Source organism: Ptychodera flava (genome assembly GCF_041260155.1).
Source record: "Ptychodera flava strain L36383 chromosome 3 unlocalized genomic scaffold, AS_Pfla_20210202 Scaffold_25__1_contigs__length_14229661_pilon, whole genome shotgun sequence".
NCBI lineage: Eukaryota > Metazoa > Hemichordata > Enteropneusta > Ptychoderidae > Ptychodera > Ptychodera flava.
The window spans coordinates 11,054,318-11,081,122 of NW_027248279.1; the positions used below are offsets into that span (position 1 = coordinate 11,054,318).

General features: G+C 35.7%; 2 protein-coding genes and 1 long non-coding RNA gene across 4 annotated transcripts in view; 2 read left to right on the forward strand and 1 right to left on the reverse strand.

Moving 5' to 3' along the window:
* The window catches only part of LOC139125244 (centrosomal protein of 63 kDa-like), a 513,301-nt gene that overhangs the window by 287,334 nt on the left and 199,162 nt on the right, over positions 1-26,805 (forward strand). The window lies entirely within an intron of this gene.
* Positions 1-26,805, forward strand: part of LOC139125142 (tyrosine kinase receptor Cad96Ca-like) — a 213,783-nt gene that overhangs the window by 107,362 nt on the left and 79,616 nt on the right. The gene's annotated exons all lie outside the window — the stretch shown is intronic.
* LOC139125260 (uncharacterized) overlaps positions 2,340-26,805 on the reverse strand; it is a 172,141-nt gene continuing 147,675 nt past the window's right edge. Inside the window, exons 4-6 of one of the 2 annotated variants that reach the window (XR_011550170.1) lie at positions 8,226-8,349; positions 4,700-4,785; positions 2,340-2,996 (exon numbers count right to left, since the gene is read on the reverse strand). This is a non-coding gene — a long non-coding RNA (uncharacterized lncRNA). The other variant, XR_011550169.1, reaches the window with a different exon arrangement.

A 26,805-nucleotide genomic window follows, 5' to 3' on the forward strand; every position in this document is an offset into this window, starting at 1 on the left:
ATCATGAGTGACCATGATGACTATCCTGTATTCATGTATTCAGTACTAATGGCCTCCGGCCAAGATGTACAAACAGTAACAGTAGTATTGATTACAGAGTACCAGTCTATGCAATAGTTGCATCCACGAAATATATAAGAAATGCAACTTATCTACAAGTAAATAAGCATTAGCAAAAACAACTTTACACTTAACTTGCGCATTGATGGTAAGTTCTCTCCTACGTTTTGTTGCTATAAAAATATATTTACTTAGTTTCCACAACATGCTGCATTAATTCACCAGTACAAGATCTATGCCAAACACATTTACATTAATTCCCATGTATTAAGTATGGAAAAGCACTTTTTACATCAGGGCCTGACAATTTCCTTTTCCCCACTGGTCCCAGGACCAGTGACCTGTTGTTTTTTTTCACTGGTCCAAAGGTAAACTCAACTGGTCCTCAAAAATTTGCATAACAATACGAGAATGATTCATTTTTCATACTCATGCATTTCTATCAAGTTTGCTTGGGATTTACAAACCGGTACAGTAAAAAAACCTGTGAATCTTTGTAATACAGACACATCACATAAACATTTACTTGGTAGATTTGTCAAGCTCTTGTACACACACTTAACATGTTTTTTTTTTACTATTGCAATAAAGTTCACTTCATTTTTATAATTGCCCAGTGGTTGATTATTTTCCATTTAAATTGCAAAAAAAAGGTTGAAAACACCAATTATCTGAGAGGAACTTCTTTTTCCTTTGATAGCAATAGCAAATTGCCATAACGCTTTTTGACAAGCTAGGCGGTTCTTGTTCAGGTCAGCTAAAATCGAGCTAGGGGTCTTGACTATATAAGGTGACCTTCTAAATTCTGAAGCTTGCTTGCTACGGACGATGGGAAAGTTATAATGAGACTCCTTCCAGAGAAGTTTACTGCAAAATACTACTTTGATGGACAGAGATATAATATTTTCACAAAATTTTGGGGTAAATAGTTTTAGGTGAGGCTATGGTCTGCTTTTTACCACGTTACATTTTACATGTAAAATGAGTACGCGGCCCGGCATTTGATTTTTGTCCCAGGTCCCAGTGCAGTGGCTAGTGGGCTTGCTCAAATCATGAATCGCAGACTGTAGTCACGGTTACTCTACCCAACTGTGCTGTAACAGAGTAACTGATTTTCCTTTAGAGTTTACGTTGTGATGAAAGAAATGGACTAAATTTCAAATGTTTGATTGACTTAAAAGAAGCAATAACCTGTAGTAGCTACCCAATGGTGTGTATTTTGTAGAATGGACTCTTGGTTTCAGTGAAATTCTCGGCCTGATTTTAGTGCGTCCCAGTAACCCCCGTATTTTGGGGGGGCGTAGTTTCTAATTTTGCGTCAAAAGACAAAAGAAAACAATCTGGGAAAAACACTGGAAATTCCCTTACAAAATAAATTGGCTCCCATTTGTACTGGTCCACAGACTTTTTGGTGTAATTTTATACAGGTCTGGGATAAAATGTCACTGGTCCGGGACCTTGGACCAATGTAATTTTTAATTTTCAGGCACTGTTTACATTAAAACCATGGGTTTGCTTTTAGTCAAAGGTCACATTTTGATATCAATATTATCTGACCTAGGATATATTGTGCATAATAAGCTACAAAATATAATTCCATTACAAACTGAGATTTGATTTCCTCTTTTTGGAAGCACTGATGCTGCTACCTGAGGAGACTGAAAAATGAAGAACTGTATATCACATGTCAACTTCGGTGTTCTTGATATCCTAAATCAGAGAACAGCAATGTAGGCTATATGTGACATGATATAGCTTTGAAAGTCATTCATTTCTATGGACTAATACATTCTTGCATGTACGTGGCATGAGCCTGGATTAGCATCACCTGAGTCTGAGATGAAACCAACAGACAAATGGACTGCTGCTATGTCTGAATTACCATAAAGCTGTTTTTGTTTCAGAGAAAACATCCTCCAGTGTGAAACCCCAGCCTATTGGTGGTACAGACTACATTGGTGAGAAAGAATCAATAGGTAGATATGGAGGTAAGAGTTTGATAAATCTCAGTGATTGTTTTTTTTGTAACAATATACTGTGTATTTTAGGTAGAAAGAGTATTTGTACGAAATTTAGCAAGGTGGTTGATTTCAGAGATAAGACTTTGCTAATCACAGTTTGTTGGATGGAGGAGGGGGATATCTCGGCACTATCTTAACCATTTTTCTTCAAAATTTATTGTTCTGTTGTGAGTTGCAACACTGACCTGCTGTGATTCAAAAGAAATGCATGCATTCATTATGTTATCAACTGACAATATGTTCATCAGAGTATTCAGATTATAAAGTCCAATACAGCACTTTTAATGGCATAAATATTTGTACAATAACTAACTTATATGTTGACATTGAAGTAGAAGGGGACCAAATTACATCACAGATATTTTGTTATTTGGAAACAGGAATCTGCTTTAATCAGTCTCAACCAATGCTTTGCATCATCAAGGGGTATCATGCAATCAAAATCAATGTGTAAGTGTCAGATGTTTTCAACATCAAAGACTTTTAAGAAATGTAAACTCCAGATGAAATCACTGTCATATCTATGATATCACACAGTCAGACAAGCAACTATGTGTCTGTATATTATCCTCCAATTTGGCAAAAAGTCAACCGACAATAGCTACTGGACACACTGACAAGCCACTTCAAAATATTATACAATCTTAATTTTTCTCATGTTTATTTTGTCAGTTGTCATTCAAGTCCATTATCATTCAATTATAACCAAGTGTACATTAATTACCATACCAATGGTAATTTATACTTTGATTGAGTAAAACTTGAAAACAGGTCAGGCTGCTCATTCACCTTGAAGTTGACTGTAAACACAATCAAGAATATATCTATTAGTAAGTCTTTCCATTGTAAAGTTGATGTCTTGTAGTGAATAACTGTTTGATGATCTCATTGCTTGCCATTAGAGTCTCCTTCAATCTGTGAACAAACAATAATGATCAAGGGTATTTAGCATCTGCCAAGTAGATCCAAGTATCTCAGTATGAAACATATGAAAGTATGCTAATATCTACCTTTGAAATGCATTCTGTTTCTGTACTGAGGAAGCTGTATCACAATACCGTCTGAAAGCTAAATTATCATAATATGAATTTGGCTGTTGGGCTAATTGTAGCCTGTTTACACAATTTAATGATACGTCGATGTGTGACTCAAGTTTACTGTTATCATCACCTCATTAAATGTTCATCCTTAATTAGTCTAAAAGGCCCAGGTCTGTGTATCTAGACATGCTTTCAAGAGATGAACAAGAGACTATGAGTGACATCAAAATCAACATCACCAAGAAACGGCGTCAAACATGAGATTATTTGCCCTCTAAGGAACCAGTGCTTCAGTGAAATGCTGTTGTACATGTAATGACACCTAAATCAACGACAAATTTCAGGAAAAAACCATTCATCTGAAAGAACTGCAATGTTGTATGATTTTACTTGTGCTTGAATTCTGCTAGCAGGATACTGTTTATAAATTTATGGCACAAGACCACTAATTCACTTCTGAGTTCGTTACCGATAGTTCGGAAGGAAAATAGGCAGACGTTCGTTACCCATAGTTCGGAAGAAAAATAGGGCAGACCTTAAAGTTTTGATCCCTGCATGGATGCTTGTCAAGTTTGAACTTTAATGTGAAGTATTTTTTGCAAAGATATTTTTCTGCCTGAATCAAAATGCAGACTGTTGTGAATAATGGCTGAAGTATTCAGTGGTAATATGAGGAGTTCCTAGGCCCATAGAAATCATAACAATAAGCCTGAATTTTGTCAAAAACACCACTGAGGGCGCTATTTTCATCACTATCTCAAAACTTCCGTGGACTTGCCTACACGAAAACTTCATCAGTAGTCAAGCTGACATTGACCTAACACCTGTTAAGAGGATTCGTGCCGCTGAATTTTTTAAAATAGGAAAATTGAGCTCAACGCTACTGTGGTGGCCTATGGGAAATTAATTAGTGGTTTTGTGCCGCCTGATGTACCTAGAATGATCTGAATGACCTCATTCAGCTATTCCAGTACAACATCACCAGTTAAAGCTATGAAGTTATCTGTAATTCAGTTGAATCATTTATCAGGTGATCACTATGGCTACAGAATAAAAAGTTGAGACAGAATGCGGCTATCAATAATCATACTGAAGTTACATGTGTATGTTTAGATGGACAAAGTCTAGCATGTTTGACATATTATCTGAACATACTCAGTGGAGTGCCACAAATTTATGCAAAATGTAGCAATTGAATTGTGAGACTTTTGATACTGATGATCTTTACTGACACAGCGTTATGTGCAGCATCTCAGAAACTTTCACCAATATTTTGCTGAACTTCATTGTCCTTATAATTTCCAAACAGCTGATTAAGTAGAGAATGGTACTATATTTCTTGACTCCTTAAGTTTCTGTAAAAAATAACAAATTACCATTCACCTATAGCCTTATATGGCTGCGTTAAAAAAATGGGGGGTGAGGGCTGAAGGAATCGCGATTAAAATCTTTTCTTTTTTTCAGATCCATCTCAATACCCTCAAAAGTTTTAAAGTCCCCCGTCGATATGATCAAAATTTTTCAAGTCTTCCACCTAATTATCATACAGGCACAGTGAGCTGAATACTTTTTGCTTACCTTTAAATTTTCAAATCTACAACTTCTTCATCTGATTTGCTATAACATGAAAAACTTTCTCTCCCCATGACAAGTTTGGTGATGAACTGAAAAAAGTAAAACATAATGTTAAAAGTTGAAAATGTTTACAGGTACAATGTGATGTTGTGCAATGAGGCAATAGACATATCTGAGTAAATGAATATCTTTCTGTCTCAACCATGATGTTCAATATTTTGTAATCTCTGATTTTCATTGTACATCAAAACAAAAATTTCAGTAAAGTACCTTTTGGATTCAGTGAAAAAAGACATTTCTTTAAGGCAGTGTGTGAAACTACACATTAATTATCAATCATAGTTAAAGTAGCAAGGTAATTGTGGGTAAAAACCACACAGGAATGTATGAGGCAGTGTCTGAGAGTAATGATATTGGTAGTTATGTGTGTAACTAAAACGAAAATAAAATGAAGTCAAAGTAAAATTTAAAATGTTTCTTAGTCCATAGCTATATTTGCAAAATTAGTGAAACTGGCAATAAAGTATGCAGTTTAACCTCCTGTTTTGGAAAAGAAAAATCTAACCAAACAGTTTAAAGTGTATTTTGATTCTGACCAATTCTTCATTCATATTATGGCTGCATAGTCCTGTATTGTCTTTGCTGTACAAATTCAATGCATTATTAAATGATTGATGATTGGTGGAATGAAATGATTTCTGTTAACAGTACAGAACCACCAGGAAATAGAATGGCCATGGATCTATTACATAAAAACAAAGTATTATATGTATTTCACCACTGAGGACACTGTTCATAGTCCCCTCACTGCCACAGACAGCAGCAGAGTTGCAGCAAAGTTTGGTTGTCAATGGTAAAAGTACAGTATGTGTATACCGGTACATTCCTTGTCATGATGATGACTTGTAGCTGAGAAAAATGGAATGTGATAAACCAACTGTTTCTAAATTCTAGTGCCAGTAACTAATATTCTACTGACATTGTTCCCTCATTGTAAATAATTGAAACAAGACTATTTAGTCAGTTCACTCTGTGTTGCTATACATGCAGCAACCTTTTAAACATAGATAAAAATCACCATGGTAACTTAAATCATAGAATACGGATGATCTTCAGCTTCTCCAACTGTCAGATGTTATGGATTCAAAACAAGAACTGTCTGCAAGTATCCCTTTGGAAAGAAAAAATGAAAAAAGTTCTCAATATCTTTCACCTTACCTCACATAAAGTCTGATGAATTGAAATCAAGTAACTCACTTTCCTACAGCATACACTGCAGAGAGATTTAGGAAAACATGAGTAAATTTCAAGAGAAACACAGCATTTTGATTGATACATTGTCTTTGTGGCATTATTGGCAGTTTTTTCAGATCATCAGCTATACTAGCTGTGGGTCCATAGCTGTGGTGTTTTCAGACGGGATTCCTGCCTTTTACAGGCTGGTTTTGACTAAAATTTACGATTTTAACCCCGCCACAACAGCTATGGGATATTGAATAGACTAGTGTCCATGTTCCGCCGCAAGCACCCTTTGCGCAAGTTTGTTTGACGATATTTCGAAAAATTTTCCATCCAAATTACAAATTGCCAACACTAATTTAATCAACAGCTTGGCTATAAGGGAGTCACCATGGCCAGAAAGCCGCTCAAAATTCACTGAAATATCACCTTTTTTCTACGTTTTCCGGACATGATTACACCGAGACGCCATTTTGCTAAGTTAACGTAAAACTGTTGGTCGAGGATCCCTGCAGCACGTCACTACAGTGACGTAGGCGGTGACCTCTCAACTTCTAAACACAAGCTAAGAGATTTTTTAAAAATATGGCCAACATCCGCACGCCACAAATAACCCTGTGTACAGACCTGGTTCACAGCACTGTACAAATTGTATACATTGCAGATCAACCTGTACTGTTCACAGCACTGCACTGCACACATACCTGTGTTCACACACGGTCCCTCCACAAAAGGAGGGACCGTGGTTCACAGCACAGTATATACACACTGCATCACCTGTGTTCGGAGCACAGTACACACTGCATACAGACCTGTGTTCACAGCACTGTACATACTGCATACAGACCTGTGTTCACAGCACTGTACACACTGCATACAGACCTGTGTTCACAGCGCTGTACATACTGTATACAGACCTGTGTTCACAGCACTCATACACACTGCATACAGACCTGTGTTCACAGCACTGTACACACTGCATACAGACCTGTGTTCACAGCACTGTACACACTGCATACAGACCTGTGTTCACAGCACTGTACACACTGCATACAGACCTGTGTTCACAACTCTGTACACACTGCACAGACCCGTGTTCAAAGCACGTACAGTACACACTGCATACAGACCTGTGTTCACGGCACTGTACACACTGCATACAGACCTGTGTTCACGGCACTGTGCACACTGCATACAGACCTGTGCACTGTACACACTGTATACCAGACTTGTGTTCACAGCACTATGCTGTATACAGCCATTTATGTTTTCACATCAGCACTGCACACATGTACTGCATGCAGGCCTGCCCTGCACCAGATGATTATGACAGACTGCACTGGCCAAGTTACTGTGTTAATTTTATATTTCCACCGTTTGACTGCATAGACTTTGGTATAGAAATTCTGAGGTATGTAATCTTTGAATTCACTATGTAATCTTGCGGAGACATACAGTATAAATATCAAATATTTACTTTTTTACAAAAACATGGACAACAATACCTTTCGTGTGTTCACAATTCTCTTCAGCTGAGCTCTTCCACTGTTTATTGAAAGCTATCTGGAAATGGTATCACCAAGTATCAGCTAGCTAGAGTGAAGAATTAGAAACAGCAGACTGTAAAAATTACTTAAACGTAGATGCATATATCTCTTTGTGAGAATTTTTTTATAGAGGCTGAAAATGTAGAGTGGCTTTGTAGCAGAAAGATCCAATACAATTTTACATGGTTCATTTTGTGTAAAGTATATAAATGTACAAGTATTTAAATCATGTTTAAATTCTTTCTGAAAGGCAAGATATATTAAATGTACAGCTATGGATTTATTAAGTCTATTACAGCAAATTTAATCCAATTGTGTGTATTTTGTCACTGTCATCATGAAGTCTTAATTCCTCACCTTGTCTGCTGGGATTTCTCTTTGTTATGATCCTCAGATAACATTCATGAAACAAAATCATTATGTCTCAAAATCTTGACATTTAGATGTTCCTAAATTCATAACTGAAACCCTGTACACAACAACTACTAAATTAATACTTTCAGTAAACAGACAATCATACAGACAGACATCATTATGACATATAGCTCACATTTGTGAAAATTATTGCAGATTCAGTTGGTTTACCTGTTTCAGTAATATACCATTAAAATCAACCTTAGTGTAGACCTGCATTGATGGATTCACAATTCATGTTCAGTGTCAGTGAAGTCTGGAAGGTGAAGTGAAGGATTGTGGGATAAGACTATTTATATCATATGTGTATATGCACATAAATAACATACCTGAACTCTTTTTCTTCTTGATTTTTATGTCGCTTAAGAAATGTTTCCACTCTCAAACTTATTCCTGTGTCTTTCTTTTTAAACAGTAAAGACTTCTTTCTTATCTGACATGGTTCAGTAACAGCTGAAAAAGAATTCAGAACACACATTTTAGCCTGGTAGTGCAAGAGAACATCTGACTCAGTACCCTATGAAATGAATATCTGTTTTAACATTCATGTCCACTGTTTTGTAAAATTTGAATTTCCATCGTTAATACATACAAAATTATGATTGTAACCAAACTATCTTGATATTGTGAACGTAAAGATTTGATTGGAAAATGCAGGGCACTTATATCTGAGATTTAAGATCTGGAAGATATATGTAACTGAAATGAAAATAGAATAATATCAAGAAAAATTAAAAATTTAAATCACTGGTTCGGACAAAGCTAATCATAGCATGTACAATTTGAAATAAATGTATGATATACTTCACAGCTATGTTTGCAAGATTAGGTGAAACGGGTGTTTAAACATGCAATTTAGTCTCCTGTTTTCATTTACATTGCAAAAGACAAAGGGGTAATGTAATTCAATGAAAAAACAAAAAAAATGTCAACACAAAACATGACACTTTAGTTTACTGATTCTGACCATTTCTTCATTCTTGTACACCTGCCATGCACCGTACAATGTTTCCATGTGAAGTGAAAACATATCGTGACATATACAGTCACAGTACCGGTACCTCTCAAGTTAAGCAATATGACAAGAATTTTCTAACCAACATACATTCTATTTGACTGGTGCATTATTCCCCACGTTAACTGAAATTATTGTGTGTGGCAGTCAGAAATATCAGCAGATAATATTATCTCCATAGTGGAAAAGGGATTGACCTCGATAACCAAAGTGTAAAGTTAGAAAGCATTGTCATGAAAGCGATGCCTTAAGATGTGAAAGAATTGTTTATGTACAAGAGAAATTTGCTTCAGGTCAACACGTGATCTCAGTCTGCACAGATCAAGGAGCATTGTGAGTATCACTTTCTATGCACTGAAATATACACTGAAATGTGCAGACAAAATCAGATATAGCAATAACAACCCTAGATTTTGTCATTGAGCACTTTGCTGCTAAAAGTGAATGTATAAATTAAGATTCAAGATCTCTACATTGAAAGAGTAGAATCAGTATGAGCCAGACAGAAATATCCAAAAAGTCTCAATGAACTCAGAAAGCCAACACTGTAACCTTTGACCCTAATCAAGTGATGTTAGCTTTGTGTTGTGCTACCTTCATGGCATAGCTAAGCCATTGACCTTTAGTACTACAAAACTGTATCTGGAAATTAAACCACTTTTGAAATCATTTTTCCTCACTTTAAACATAGGATTAAACATTAGCAATAACTTCTGACATCATGCCTTTCCATTTGAATGTGCCAAAAGGTTCTTCAATATGGATCTTCAATATAAATTTGGCAAATAAGGGGGAAACAATGTGACACTACCCAACAAAATTGAAACTTTTTTCTCTAAAAAAAACAATCATTCGATTCAGGAGAAATTCCAGACTCTTCCAACTGCATTACCTCTTGTCCTAGTTTTTACATTATGCAGAGAGGATGTATGGAACTTAAGTAACAGATATCATTACTTTGTACTTGAAGTAATTTTGTGTTATTACATTATATATATATATATATATATATATATATATATATATATATATATATATATATATATTATATAATGTGTGGTTGTGTGTTTGCTATTTACAATTTAAATAAAAGCCATACCTCAGACAGAATATTTCTGCATGGATATGAGTATATTTTTCCTAACAGATAAAAGTGAAATTTAAAGAATGTTGTTCATGAATTGCACACTCTGCCACTCCACTTGGCATCTTCATATTGGAAAACATCTTCCGGGATATCTACACTGTGAGTCTGCACCATTCCTTGCATCCATCATATTGTGCAGGTTGTCTGCAAATACAATAAACATCATTATTGAATTATCTCAGGTTTCCTTCGTCTATTTGTGGATCGCTACATTTTGGAAATGGGTCAAAACATGTTTGGTTTCTTTTCCAAAACAATTATATGTATTAAGTATTTCCTCATCAGTTTATGATCAAACAGTGAAAATGGATGTTTCTGAAAGAGAGACTGTGAAAGCAATTTCAAACAAGCAACAATCTGTACCTCCCTCTGGATGCTGAACTGGAATGTGGTTAACCCTGACAGACTTAATTGCCTTGAATCTGTAAGATTGAACAAACCTGGCACAAAAATGACTTAGATATAGTGTGATTAAAACTCATAATAATTGACAGTATCCCTCTAATAGTCCATTGTTGATACAGTTACCCTTTGACCAGGACGGTGTAGGACATCTCTCCTGTTACCTATTGAAAGAAATAAACATTCACTTAAAGTTGACTTAAGTTGAAGCCAGCTATTTTGGGAAACTGTTCAGCTGGTGACTTCTGTGCTGCTTGAATAACAGTATCATTTAGTTGATCACCGTTTGAAATTGGTTTTGAATTGTCACCACTGAATTTTTCCAGTGTATTCTTACTCAGTTCTGGTGAATGAAATCCAGTGACCGATGTAACAGTGTGACTGTAGTCAAAAGACATTATGTTAATTTTCTTTGTCTTGGTGATATTTCTGTGCTTCATGGACATATTCAAGTTTCCAGATTTGCCATTTTTGCCTTCCTTACATCATATTGATTTGTCTACTTGGAAAAGTACAGTTATTGGCATCCTAAAAGCTCCCTGACATTCTCACTGTCAGTACACAAATCTTTGCTAGCTTTCTCAGGCAGAGTCACCTTCACTTCTGGCTTACCGGACTAAGTAAGCCTGGTGATAGTGATACCATCTGCAGGGCTCGAAAATTTTTTTAAAAATTCACTTGCCATAGGGCAAGTGAATTTTCAATTTCACTTGTCCGAAGAAAAATTCACTTGCCCTGAATTTCAGATGATTTAAGGAGTAAATGTGTATGGTTTTATTCATGTCATTGTAAAGAAACCGTAGCTATAACTTACTGATAAATTGTGTCCTTATTCTGTGTATCAAAAATAATATCTTATGTAATGTATATATACACAGTGTTTTAGCCAGCTTTTGCTAGCATGGGGACACAGTGACCCATAGTAGGTCTTAATGGGGGACAAATTCAATTTTAGGGGGGACATGTAGTGTATTGCAATAAAACAACACCGGTACATTGTCATTGTGTGTCATCATGACCTGGTACCTTGTGTTAAATAGGCAAGTCAGGTAGGTGCACCAAGGGTAAGTATATAATAGGCCACCGGTGTTGTGTCAAATTGTGCCCATGTAAAACTTTCAGTATCATTTAGTTTACTGCTACCACGTGGTATGTGCATAAACTGCAGGGTTCCCCTAAGTCACCAAAATGATTAGCCAACTCATTAGCCAAATCAAAACTCTTGTAGCCACTTTGAGCAACTTTTAAACAGTTTATGATCTCAAGTGTAGCAACAGCTTTCTCGGCATTCAGGAGTTCCTAATTTTACAAATCAAGATGTTTTGTATGTTGTTCATGATAGTTTTTACATTAAAGAAATATTTGTTTAGTTTTTATTACATTAATTATCTGTGTTTTTATGACATTGAAGGGATTGAAATACTTATTCATTTCTAGTGGTAAACTTTTGCCACAAGAAATAATTAGGTAGCAATTCTAAAAATCAGGTAGCAATGTGAAGTGTATATTACCACAGATACAGAATACTTCTGCAGCATTGAGTCAGTGTTCACAGTATGACAACTTATCATACATATACACTACAAGCTCCTTATGTGGTTTTGTTAGCCACACAAATACAAATTTTCTATGCAGAAGAAAGCATTTGGTAGCATTGTGACAGTGTAGATACAAGTATTGTGGTGTTGTGTCATAGTTGTGATCAAGCAGGCTCAATAGCATCTTCAGCATAAGTATTTTTCTTGAGACAAAAAGGGTCAGGTCAAAATCCTTTAAAACAAGACAGAATGATATTGTTCAATTCATTTCCCAATGTTTTAAAGAGTAGTAATAGTTTTAATGATAATGATAACATTGTAGCCCAGGAACATTTTCATTTGATATTTTGATATCATCAAGAAATGTCTGGTGATGTTCACTGTTACATCATTAAACTGGAGGAATCTGCAGAAATATTAATGTGATGATTTGAAATGGATATGCTTACTGCAACTACTGTTGACAATTTCCCTTTGCCATAACTGTTAATAAAATTTAATTTAAAACTGGCGGTCAAACTAATGCCATTAAATTGGAAAGCAAGAAATTACCTTTTATCATAAGATTGTACCTATTAGACCTCCCTAGGTGGTTTCTTTTGCACCATAATTGTGTACTTAAGGGTCTTCATCATGACATCACATAAGATGACCCAGATTTGACCTTTCAGAAAACCTCAAGTTTTTCTCCTTTTCCCTTGTATTCTGACTCTGTTTGTGAAAGTTTCCTTTAAAATAATGGTTTTTACTATCAAACTGAGTAATTGCAGGCCAAATTTTGATTCAAGCAATGTAGGTAAAACTTGGACTAAAAAAGACGTCGGTACGCGGGACTCACACAGGCAAAGCCAAGCCTCAGTGTATTCACGGTCGCTATACGTCCATGGTGTATGGTACTCCATGAGGGACTAAGAGGGACCCTGATTGCAGTATTGAACAGCAACAATGTTTGCTTCAAATTTGTAACTTTGTAGAAAGGAGAGTAAATTGTTCAATACATTGCAACTTTGTAGGAAGGAGGGTAAATTGTTTCAACACCTTATAACATTTTATTGTAAAGCTGTAGTTTTCTATTGAGGAGGCATCGTGACATGATTTCATGAGAAGAAAAAAACATAAAAGCGTGCAAAGACGTCAATATTTTGCCATTTTGTAACCAAGCAGAACAGAGCTATTTTATCAGCCGGCCATATCGAAAGCGGTACACTCAAAGAACTAGAGAGAGTGGCAGCGCGTACGTACAGTGGCCTCATTGAAATTCACTTGTCCGTCGGGCTGGGAGAATGTTGTTTTCACTTGCCCGGACTCAAAATTCACTTGTCACGGGCGTCGGGCGGCGAGAATTTTCGAGCCCTGCCATCTGATCTGAAAGTAGAAAGAAAGTTTGACATTGTTCTATCAGTTAATACATTTCATTTCACTGTTGACAATTCCCTGCAAAAGACTCAGGGCAACGTCAGTTAAATTGAAGACCATCCCTTGTGAACAGTTTGTTGACAAATTCCCTGCAGAAATGATAAGTGAATCAATAAAGCCTAAGATCTTTACTAAATCCTGCAAGAGATGGTTGAGAGGTATAAAATGATAATAAAACCTTTCCTGGAAATTTGACTGAAGATGGGTGTATAGTAACACTGCTAGCTTAGATTAATTCAACTCTGTATCTACTGTCAGCTGATATGCAAAATTAGTTATACATTGCTAAATATGGAAAAATGGGCCAAGTCTTTAAAAAATTGTGTGTGTTCATGAATGTCAATGACAGTGTATCAAATGGCTCATTTAATCCCATCATGAACCCCACTCATACAAAGACATGTCACTATCTGTCAAATTCAAATGTAATTGCTATATGTTTGATATGTTTGACAGTTCAGTAACTTAAAGCCGCTATGTTACAGCAATAATAAAATAAAGAAAGTAAATGGCTTTACTTTCACTTTCCATTTTGCTTGTCTTCACCTTTGTAACAACCACATTAGGTCAAAGGTCATTTTGTTGAAGGTCAAGGAGACGATGGTCAGTAAGCCTCAGTTCATCTTCAAGTCTTTATTCCGTAAGTATACCAGGGTAGAAAGTTTCCAGCCAATAACTGACATGACACTGGTAAATAACTTGCCAAAGCCAACGTATAAAATGCCAACAAAGGCGAACAAAAACAGGCAAATACTGTATATATGCGATTTCGATTCATCTGCAAACTGCATGCAGAGTGCAATAAGAAAGATGTGGTCGCACCTTCATTCCATCGTTGATGCCACACAGCCTCCTGGCACAGTCCACACCGTACTACAAAACGTCTCCCGCGACTTTGTCCATTCTATCGCACAAATGGCTGAATAAAATATTCTGAGAAGCATGAGTCAGTTAATTTTGCTAAAATCACGTAAAATTTGGTGGAAAAAGTCCCAAATGTGTCAATGTAGCCAACTTTGTCTATTGACTAAATGCCTGTAAATATCCATGCCTTTTATTTTTTCAAAGTGACCTTTGACCTGAGTAATCCAAGGAGGTATATGGAATGTGAGATGGGTGTATCGTGAAAACTGGAAGTTTAAGGCTAAAATATTCCATAAAATAAATAAATAAATAAATACCGAATTTGCCATTATTTCACCCAAATTTCAGAGATTAATCTCTAATATTTTGGGTGTAATAATTGCAAATTTGGTAAAAAATAAATAATTCCATTTAGAAGCACATTTTTTCATTAAAATTACAGACTTTTCAGTTCAAAGTTTTACTTTTGTGTTATTTTACGATGAGAATGTGAAAATTTAGAAAATCAAGCATATGGTGATCCAATCTTTGTTCTTTAAAATTTGATTATATTCACAGGGCTTGACAATTTTTTTTCAAGTTCACTTGTCCGTCGGACAAGTGGATTTTCAATTTCACTTGTCCTCTCAAAAATTTTACTTGTCCTCCATTTGTAATAATCAAGACCAAAATACTTGCGACGAATTCCGTAGCGGCTTTCAGGGCATTCTTATCTTGGTAATTTTCGCCGATGTTACCGCCGATTTTTTTTAAAAGTTTACATTGAAGTAGGCCTGCGTACGGTCTGTGTGTTTCCGGCGTCATACGGCCTCCACCACAAGAGGCCGTATGACGCCGGGAACACACAGACCTGTACGCAGGGCTAACATTGAATTTGAAGGTACATATCATACATCGGCTTCCCGTGTTTGGCAAGCATTAATGCCGTCGTAAAAAGATTGGCCAGTTTCTATCGCTGGTCGTCGTCATTCAGTTCACGCATTGCGAGTGCATGCGATCGGATTGTTGGCAAGTGAAACCGTACTATCGGGCTCAGCGGGACCCACAAAATTTCCACAATCATTGTCCCCGTCACGATCTCATCTGCGATGCGCCAAACAGTCCAAATGCGGTTGACTAAACTCGTGAGACCTTATCGATTCAACGCGAAACATGTCGTATCTGTCAAGAAAAGCATTTCGCTTGGTTTGGTCATGGAGGTAGTCTCTTCCTACCTCCATGCTTTGGCAATGGTGGGGTATTTGAGACACGACGTACTGAACATTTTGGAACCGTCATATTTCAACCAAGGCCACTGTGCTTTCCAAATTCCATTTCGGGAGATAACGTCTACGGCGTTTTCCCCCATCATAACGCTTATGTTTAGATCTTTTGTCAGAAACATCGATCATCACATCGAGTCGTCGATTCTCAGACGATCACAACTCACGCTGGCCCTCGTGGCGCCGTCGTAAATCATCACAATGTCGTTTCTCAGAGTTACACAATGCCCATCGTCGTAAACTACGTGCCTCTTTACGGCAACAACTTTGCTTGGTTTTTGGGTAGGTCTGCGGAGCGGAAATTACGCTCTGGCTCGCGAAAATGCACAATGCCTTGTTTGCATTAGTGGAAATATTACCGTAAAATACTCATATTTACAGCGATCACTCCACAAACTATCTGCCAACAATGTTCGTCTACCTCGCGAGGCCGCATAAATGATTTTGAAGTACTGCACGGTCGATTGCCTACTATGGCATTGGGTTTTGCAATTTTTTACCTAATTTGTTGGGGCGGAGCAGTCAGCATACAACAAAGAAATGCTGTTTACGCCAAATTTTGAGCAATTTTTTAATTGGACGATGAAACAATTTCATGTCGATCATCGAAAAATTGCAACATTGTGTGAGTCGGCAAATGAATCGCAGAAGAACGTCACAATTGTATCTAAAAAAGTCAGTGATTGACATTTATTTTGTGTGAACGACAACGCAAATCGGGCGACACGTTCACAAATCGCAACTTAGGTTCGCGTTGATTGCACCAGAAGTTGTATAAACAACTTGTCCGGCGGGCGACCAGATTTTATTTTTGACTTGCCCGAACGTAAATTTCACTTGTCCCGGCGTCGGGCGACAGGAATTGTCAAGCCCTGTATTCATGTGCTATAATTCCAAAATTCCTGATACTTCCAAGTATATTTCACTGTCATTTGACCCAAACTTTTCATGAACTATATCAGAGTCAGAACTATCTCTATCACTGCTAGTATGCAGTGACAATGACACTGCAGTAGCAGGGCAGCTGTATTAACTTTGATAATATTGACAATGTTTTTATTCAGTTTATACAACTGCGTTCTTGTTCTGCTCCCTACAGCATGTTGAACTGTCCAGTATTCAGCTTGCCAACACAGCCTGTGTATGTGTACCATGCATTTGTATCACTGACAACTGACTGTCAGTCTGGATTGTAAATCAGTTATGCACCTAATACATATTTACATAGTCAGACTTATCGTCGACAAACTGAATATCGTGTGTTTCAGTATGCTGTAGGAATACAGTAAGAAACTGTATTTGATATATTGCATAGAAATATTTAAAAAATTATCAGTAGCAGCTTCTGCCCCATTACTAGGCCCATGTGTTTTGATTTTTTTTACAAAAAATCATACATGTTTAGACTTTTTTGAGATAAAAGTCATGAAATGTGACAAAATTGTTCTATATTTTGTTTAATTATTGCTAACATTACAACATTTTGATGACATTAAAATGTTATTCATATCAACCAAACTTTGGAATCCAAAATGTAATTTGTTAAAAGAAACAAAAACTTTTCAGGTCCCCCACTGCCAGAGCTGAACTTTCAGTCCCCATTTGCTACCCCTAAAAAAACTTCAAATCCCCCTAAATTCCTCCAGCCCCCCCCCCCAAACCTAGTCATTTTTTGTGAACACAGTCTAGGACAAAGAAATTTCAGTGTTATAATTGATTTGGCACTTGACATTCTGCATAATGTCAACAAATCTATATTCATTGAAGACATGTACACTGTATGATGGAAGCAATGTTGAAATAGTTTTCCCTAAATATAATTTTACACATTGCTATTGATCTGAGTTGATGCTCTTAGACACTAAGTTTTAACAACTTTGATTCACTTTTTTTATTTATACAAGTTTTCACACAATGCTCGAGAACATTATTGATTGGGCATAAACTGATAAAGATTCAATTTTTAGGGTGACCTGCCCCTAATATTTAAGTTTAACTGGTGAAATTATTAAGTGTTGACAGCCATAAAGAACAATTCTGAATTGTCTGTACTTAGCTACACAGAAAACTGAGTTAATGCTAGTGAAAAGTCCTATACCGGTACAACAGTAAGTCACAGCAGCAGTATGCTATTATGGTTTTGGTGGAATTTTGTCATGAATAATTGCTCCATTTTACCGTCAGTTATAAATAAAAATAAAGTGAGAGGCACGCCAAGATTGATTAAACATTACAGGTTGAGAAAGATTTGGTGATTACTATGACATAGTTCTCTAAGTGCAACTAAGTAACTTTTTCTGTGACTTTTTATTTGCATTTCCAGTGCCAAGTGTAATTTGCTACTCCTATTGTTTTCAGTGAGCCCCTGCTATTAAAGGGTTGCAAAAATAAAATGCACATTGAAAATATGAAGTATGTGTTCTTCTTTACACAGAACCACTGAATAATGAAAACAAATCACAAATACATTGTGTCTGATTTGCACTGCAAAAACAAGAAATAAACTTAACATAATTGCACAAGTCAATTTGTATTAATTTCTGCATAATTTTCCTGCCATGCCATGATGGTTTGTGTCATGACCATAACAGGTCTATCCTTCTGTTTCTGATTCCCTGTATGTCATGATTGCTGTGTTGTCATAGATCTGAAATATTGGTGCACAGACTCAGCTAAAAGCAGCATATTGTCTCAAAATCCTGACACTATGATTTTGCAAATCTGTCATAAAACATAAACACCTACCCTACAGGACTCCAGGTCTTGCCTACTGATAGGCTAACAGCGCCCTCTATCATTTGGTTATTGTGACATCAACTTGTTTTCAGTCTGTTCCTAAATTAAAATAAAACAAAAAGGTTAAAGTCTAAGGAATCAACGTAACATAAATGAAGTCAATCTTTTACACTTACAAGAGTGAGAGACACTTTAACAGACAGTAGCTGTAACTTTTGATGTTTTTTTTTTCAGTTTTGTTTTGTTTTGTACATCAATCGTCACTTCTTGTGTCATACCCCTAATGCATGTTAAAACACCTACATTTTAATAGTTTGCCAACTCAGAATCAATGGACATGTAAAATGCACTGTTTCTGTTCAAATTAGAATTCCAGACTGGAGTGGAATTCACCATTTAACAATAAAATAATATTTTGAAGTTCATTCATGTACAAGCTGAGTTGATAAGCAGAATACTTTGTATCTCAACATGTTTTTTGGAGGAAAACAATCAGACTTTCACTTTCTCTTGCCAAAATCACTCACCAAAAAGTCAGGTGAAGTCATTATATCAGCTGAGTTGAGGTGTGGAATACTGTCAACAAGTTTTTTTGAGAAGAACCATAAGACTATAGATAACTTTAACCTTCTCAGGTGTAAATCACGTACCAAATGGACAGGCAAAGTCACCAACAGTTTCAGCTACTGGCCCTTTTAAAACAAATACATCAAAATTTATTTATTTATTTATTTATTTATTTATTTATTTATTCATTTATTCATTTATTTATTTATTTATTTATTTATTTATTTATTTATAATGACATGCAAGCATAAACAAATACATCAAAATTTATTTATTTATTTATTTATTTATTTATTTATTTATTTATTTATTTATTTATTTATAATGACATGCAAGCATAAAACACAATCCATAAGATTAGGATTATTGGTAAAAGTATAGTTGGTATTTGAAAAACATTAAAGCTGAAAATAAACATCAAAACAGTAAACACAATATCATATGTCTTCAATAGACAGTGCATGCTGAATTCTTTCTTCTTCAACTACACTCATAACAGGGGGTGCAACAGTCAATACAGGCTAGAAATCAATACACACCATGTTTCAAGAATAACTTTGCTGAGCTGAAGTTTTCAATATGAACTGTCATTCCAGTCAATTCATGCTAAATTCTGCTACTTTAACTAAACTCATAACAAGAGCTTCCAAAGTCAATGCCGGTTCCAAATTGATGTATATCATTGTTTCAAAATTGACTGAGCTATCAAATTTTCAAAATGAGCTGTCATTCCAGCAGAAATTTAATTCATCTCATGATAGTGTGATTGCATATTGAATACATTCATAATTCGCCAAGAGAGATAATACTACAAGTTTAACTCTGGCTGTCCAAAGTGCAAATTTGAGTCCTGCAAGCTTTAATTTATACTGTAGTGTATCCTGAGATGGGAGCCTCACTCTGTGGACTTTCAAACTAGATCTGTGTCATCACAAATCTTAATTTTGTATGTACATGCCGCTATGCAGGATATTTAGTTAAATTGCTACATTATACAAAAATTCAACTTCTTGTAAAATCAATATCAAGTACAGAAGAACAATACACTAAATTGATGAGTTCTATGATTGACCTGAATAACAAAGAACTAATGTCAGATTTAAACTCAGATAATTTCTTAGAATACAAGTCAGACTGATCATTGTGATTCCTTTAATGTACATGCTGTGTTGGTATTTCTCAACTATGAAGATAATCTCAAACAACTTTGATGATTTTGAATGTTTTGAAAGAAAACAAGAGTCATTCCCACTTGTTATGAATTTTGTTAATATTCATCGGATAATTCTGTCCTGCAAAATGTATTGCACAGAATTGCAATAATACAGATATTTTGTTAATATTCATTGGATAACTCTGTACTGCAAAATGTATTGCACAGAATTGCAATATTACAGATACCATAGCGGCACGTCTGAAAAATCATTATGAATATTGTCTGATGAGACAAAAATATTTTGACAACGCCAAATTGGTAATGGAGGTCAAATTAGTCTGAAAAGAAGGTTATGTATACAGATAATAAACCTGATTTCGTTATGTTGAGGTAAACCAAACTAAAATTTTCACTGACCCACCAAAGTACTTTCAATGGTCTACCACCACATTCAGTACATATCCTGTATTTCTTGGTATGTGTGCTTTTAGAAAATGAACTTAAACATCAATAAAAGACACATAATTATGAATAGAATTCAAAGGTTGCAAGGGCTGCTCATTGAAGATTTGAAATTCCAAGTGAATGCCATTTTATAGGCCATGGGTAAAAATCTATAATAATATTTTTCTATCGTCATGGTCCCAAAGACTTTGACAAAGACCATCGCAGAAAACATTTAAATTTAGACTGTGAAGCCTGAGATACAATGCTTGGTCAGAGTTTTAAAATAAGATGTGCTACTGTAACGAAGAAGTTAAAAAAACTCAATAAAACAAGGAAATGAGAATACTTCAAATTGCAAAGATGAATTTCAATTTTTGGTTTGCTGATTGTACTTTGTACAACTTGCACTTTGCCCATACATTATGTTCAATTATTCTTTTTTACAGTTAAGACAGCAATGTTTTGAATCAAGAAGGAAAATACATAAAATAATTTTAAATTCACGTTCCTCTCTATGTGACTCAACAAAAACAAGACACTAAAATTCAATTCTCTATTGACATTTTTATGTTTTCTTTTGAAATGAATACACAAAAATTATAGACCAATAATAAATCATAAAATGGTTTGGTTTGAGTTTGTGACTCTGAACAAGCATAGTAAAGTACACTGTGAGCAAACTCTACACATTTTAAAATGTAAGTATTTTCAAATAGTGTAATGATTTCAACAAAACCAAAGATTGACCACAGTTGACATAATAGGCTTCATCAAAGAATATCCCTGTATGACAACTAAGTGAAACAATAAACTTTATATTTACTGTCATGGTAAAATTGCAATGATAAACTCCCCAAAGAAGTGAAAACCTACCTGTAATAGTTTTGCTTACATTGAGGTTGACATTAAATTGTTCTGTACTTCAAAGGTAAAATGGCAGTAACATTTTAATAAATTATGGATATAATCTTTCACTCCTGTCATACAGAAAAAAATCTTAACAACAATAAATTTCAAAAAGTAGAGAAGTGAAAACTTACCTGCAGTATTGTTTATATTTAGGTTGACCTTTGACCTCTTTGTTACTCTTCAGGTTCTAAGTGGACATTGCAGATATTGGGCAGTGAGAAGTCTGGTACAGAGCCAGGACAGTTTAACTATCCACGTGGTCTGGCATGGCATGGAGATCAGCTTGTGATCTGTGACAGAGAAAACCATCGCATACAAATACTCAATAAGAATAAGGTGGTCATAGAAATTATCAGATTTGATGGTCAGTTTGACAATAAATTCAAGCCATATGCTGTGGCCATATCCCCTGATGGTCACTTCTTTATCACTGACATCGGTAATAACCAAATAATTATTTGTGACCAAATAAAAAAATTATTCAAATTATTCCCCAAAGTGCAGACATTGAGGTTAGGAGCATTACTGTAATGGCAGCATTTACTTTTGTCACTGACAGCAAAGGTAAAGATTTGATCAAATACAACATCAAAGATGGAAAACTTGTTGCAAGAGTCAGTGATCTATTCAGTTATCCACACTCTGTAATGGCTACTAGCAACAACCATCTCTTAGTGTCAGATAGAGACAATCATGTCATTCATGTTTTAGATTCTGATTTGAATTTTCTGAATTCATATCGCAATGATAGGTTACAGTATCCACTAGGCTTGGATGTCGATTCACACGGCAATATTTATATTTGTACAACAGAGTGGAATGGCATTGTAAAACTGAGATCTGATGGACAATTGGATTGTGTATTATTTGAAGGTGTTTGGTATTACCCAGAGTTCATTGCAGTCAATGATGACATTACAACAACAATTGCTATCACAGGGCAGTGGCCGTATCACTCCTTCCACCAAATCATTGTATACTCTGTATCAACATAGATATGCATTACAATCTCATCAAAATATCACCATTTTTAACACATTTTTCACATCCTACACCCCAAGTTTGGACTAAAAATCTCTTGTCCTCAACTCGACACAGAACTTCATGTGCATCTGGATCAGAATTGTGAAAATTTTGGTGAAAAATTCAGGAATTTTTTGAAAATGCATTGAAAGCAATGGACGGTCTGCATCTGTGACGTCATTGATTGTTTTGTTGACTTCAAGTACAGTAGGTCAGTAAGTTTTCTTTCTCCATTTTTTCTCAAAATCCAGAAATTTTAGACATCAAGTGTGGGCTAAAAATTTCTTGTTCACAACTCGATAGACACGTTTATGGTGGTTGAAAACCAAGTTTTAAAAATTTGGGTGAAAAATTTCTGACATTTTCATAAATGCATTGATTGCAATGAGCAGTTTGAATTTGTGACGTCACTGGAATGTCAAGTAAAGTTGGTCATGATAAGAATTTCTCAATATTTGATAGAATTACAAAATTTAGACATCAAGTGTGGGCTAAAATTTTATTGTGTATGAGTCGCTGGACTTGTCTATAGTGACCAGAATCCATGATGAGAATTTTTTGTGAACAAAATATGAGTAACTTTTGATGAATCATAATGAATGAATGAAAACAATCAATTGATTCTTGAAAATGTAGAGTTTAAAATTCGGACTAAAAATTGATCTCCGTAATTTGTATGGATTGACTGTTTTCACTGGAAAAAACTCCGGTGATTTTATAAGTGAGACGGCAATGCTGTTTGGTTTGACAATGTCTTTCAGTTGATCACAAATCCCTGTTACAAACAATGGAATATTTTGATGAGATTGTGTATTGGACTGTCCTGACAAACCATCAGATCTCAATTACACCAGAGACAAACGACCAGTACGGTTCATTTGTCAGTGAAATGTACTTGTAAAACATTACCTGTATATCCTGTGATAACTCCTGCATAATATGCAACAAATACTTCCATCCGATCGCGATGGTAAATTCCAAACTGTCCATGATCTGACAGTGAGCAAGTGACGGCCAGCTGGGATGGCCGGCCATGAAAACTTGTGAAGCCCAGTGAAGCCGGATTTCGTGACAGCGCCTCCTCTGGCAAATCATGAGATTCTTTTGAAAGAGGGCGCTGTGATGCTCATCGTAGGAAATTTACATCCGCAGTTTCCTATGGGAAGGTTGTGGCTTCACAAGGTAAAATATGGATGCAGCCAACAATAAAATTTCCAGAAATATGAGCAAAAGATAGTTTTGCTTTAAAATTGTTACTCAGATATATTTTGAAAAGAATAAAACTGGTTTTGGGAAAGCAAAAGCTGTTGTAATTGATTTACCGAAAGTCTTCTCTTTGACGTTTTCGGTCATAAAGTACACATGGCTTGCAATGTCAATGCATTGTAGAGGAAAATAGTAGATATGTAATGCGTTATATTGTATTTCCTGTACTCTTAAAATAGGGCAAGGTTCTCTAAAAGAACTTGAAGTATAGAGTTTTGTTCGTATGTCGCAATTTCTTTTCGGTCATTTATGCCCGGATTGTCATAAAATAAGCAAAAGCTAGCGCTGTATAATTTTTGTGACACCGATTTAAGCAGTCATAAACTTGAGTCGTACATGTGTAACATCTTTATGCTGATTATTAATTTATTTTGGTCTTAACGTTTTCCAAGGGCAGATAGAACGGTATATATTCATTGATAAATTTGCAGTGCATTGCATTGTCAGTATTAAACTAGAAATTCTTGCTTGGACTGTAATTTTCAGTTTTATATTCAAAGGCTAGAAACCGTGTGTGCTTCATTTCATTATAGTTCATAGTATACAGTCTTATCATCCTGGAAATAGACATGTATATTTTATACAAACTTTCATTTGTATCCAGGATCAGCGTGAAGATTTGTTCACTTTTTTCTGTCACCAACATTTAACGATTACTGACTTATACATGTGTAAATGAATTGCGCAATTATGAAGATATTCCATTTCGATTGCTACTGAAACTGTTGTCAATCACTGTAAACTGATGTAAGTCGCAATGTACATTTTCATATTCTGTGATGTAATTCTTGCATTAAATGTATCAAACACGAAATCGTTTGTTTCACTTTATTTTTGAATTCATGACGAATAAAAGTGCATTATGGAGTTGGGGTTTTTTGCAATATCACAATGAATATTGAAACATTTCGATTTAAATAAGACGACGTGACGTTGGAAAGCAAAATTTCCTCAAAGACCGAAGCAGATGTTAGAGTTGGTCTCCCCAAGATATCTCACTGATACCCTAACGGTTAGAAACTCTATGAAAGGATACAACATCTACCTTCACTTGAATTTCTTGCATTTGCCATTTCTTGACCTGGAAAACATTTTTATCGCTTGTCTATTGACTGTGAATTCCCTAAGCGTAACTTCAACTGTTTAATTTTTTCCTTAGAGGTTGGTGTGAATGACATCCATGTTCCTTTCAATCTCCTGTTCCCCCAAACTGACATGAATGTACAAACATTATTAATTGGACGATTTCGATGTTCTGTTGTAACATCTTCCCAATGACAGTAATATAGTTAAACCTGTCGGTGTGCGCTTTTTCCTTGTAGTCCGTGCAGAACGCAATTATTTTTCTGCACGTCATCCGATATGAAGATGAACGCCAGACATATTTGTGCACATTATTTTGTCCACGAAGCCCACCGACTTGTAAATGAACTCGCGTAAATTGAAAAGGAGGATTAAGGTCACAAGAAAATATTGAACGCTTCCAATTAATGAACTCCCTGTAGAAAATTTAGGTCATAATCCCATCAAAGTATATATTTTCTGAAAGTCTATAGATATTGGCAAATGCTGTTTTGTGTTATTTTATAATTGTTTACATAAGGATCTTGTGACAGTAAATTTGAATAACCTCTTAAAATCATTTTATCCATGCACTATAGGTACAATGCCATATTCAGCACATTAGCGTAGAGAGCGACATAACGTTAAAGGGACCACCAAACGGTCCATGCATACAAGCGTAACGACCGCTCTCAGCGGCCTTAGGGCACGTGATAGTTCATCAGCTTGATAAGTAATGCGCTACGTTGAAAACAGACAAAATAAGTGAAATTGGCATTTTCTGAAAGTTTAACTTGTCGAATTCTCTTACATTCCCAAAATTGCCCGATGTTAAGATATGATTTAAATAATAACATATTTGACAGCAATCCTGATGGTGACATTGTCCTGGAGGTCCGTTTTACTGCAATCGTGATTTTTTAGGAGAACCGTTTCACATTCTCTGTAGTCTCTTATCACTACCTTAATAGTGACTAGGGTCTACTGGCTCCATCAAGTTGTGCGGTCAACTATCACAAGGAGTGTCTTACCTAAGTTATACCTGGCGGCAAAAATCTCTACTCTCGCGGATTTTGCCAGAATGAGACCAACTTTTTTGATCAAAATGCTAACCTTAGCACCTCTCATGAGGTTTCGCCAATGTATTTATATGCCGCACACGGTGAAAGATCATTTCATTGCCCTCTGAAGGTTAATATTCACTCTTGGCATTGTAGTGTACATGTGGGTGCGTTTACATTTGAATCCCTCTTTTTTCATGGCGGACACATTGTATATGATATTGTAGCAGATGTAGACTTGCTCAAAGTCTGTTGGCATATAAATATCAAAACAGAGTAAATTAAGTAATAACGTTCAGCAGACTGTCGCTTTACTGGAAGGCTATTGCGTACATCACGGTGAGTACGCGATAGCAGCCAGTAACTGCTTTCGAGAACAGCCATTTGACTGGAATCATGGAAGTTCTGTGATCCCGAAACCTCGGATCCGGAGTAATCTTACATTATCGTCGTATGGCAAAATAATCGTAGTCGCTTAATATAACGGCGGTTTCAAAAATTTCCAAAACATGGTTTGCGGAAAACAGTATTCAACAAGATTCGTGTAAATAACGATTTATCTGCACTGTTTATATTTCATAAATATTAGTGATTCCGTTAATATGGAATTTTCTAGGGGAAGATTTTGAAGATCAATCGAGTCCTTATAGAGTTACATTTTAACAGTTCAGCATTTGCAAGGGTCAATGAGATTGTTACAGAGATTAAACAATCATATTGTATTCACTGATAAAACATCAAGATGAAAATGATCATCTGAACAGAAAGAGTGAAGAGCAGTGATGAAACCAAGGAGGAAATCATCTTCAGGAAACAGACACTGCATTTCATCGTACGAAATCCCGATATTAAACGTATGCAAGTTGATCTGTGATGGGATCTTATATAGTCAACATCACATGAAAGGGGTAAAACCGTATTTTTTTCAGTATTTTTAATATATGGCCCCGGTTCCATAATAGTAGAGTCTGTTTGATGTCATATCCGCCATAGCCGGCCGACATGCTGAGTCAGTCAAGCCAACTCGACGTCGTAATG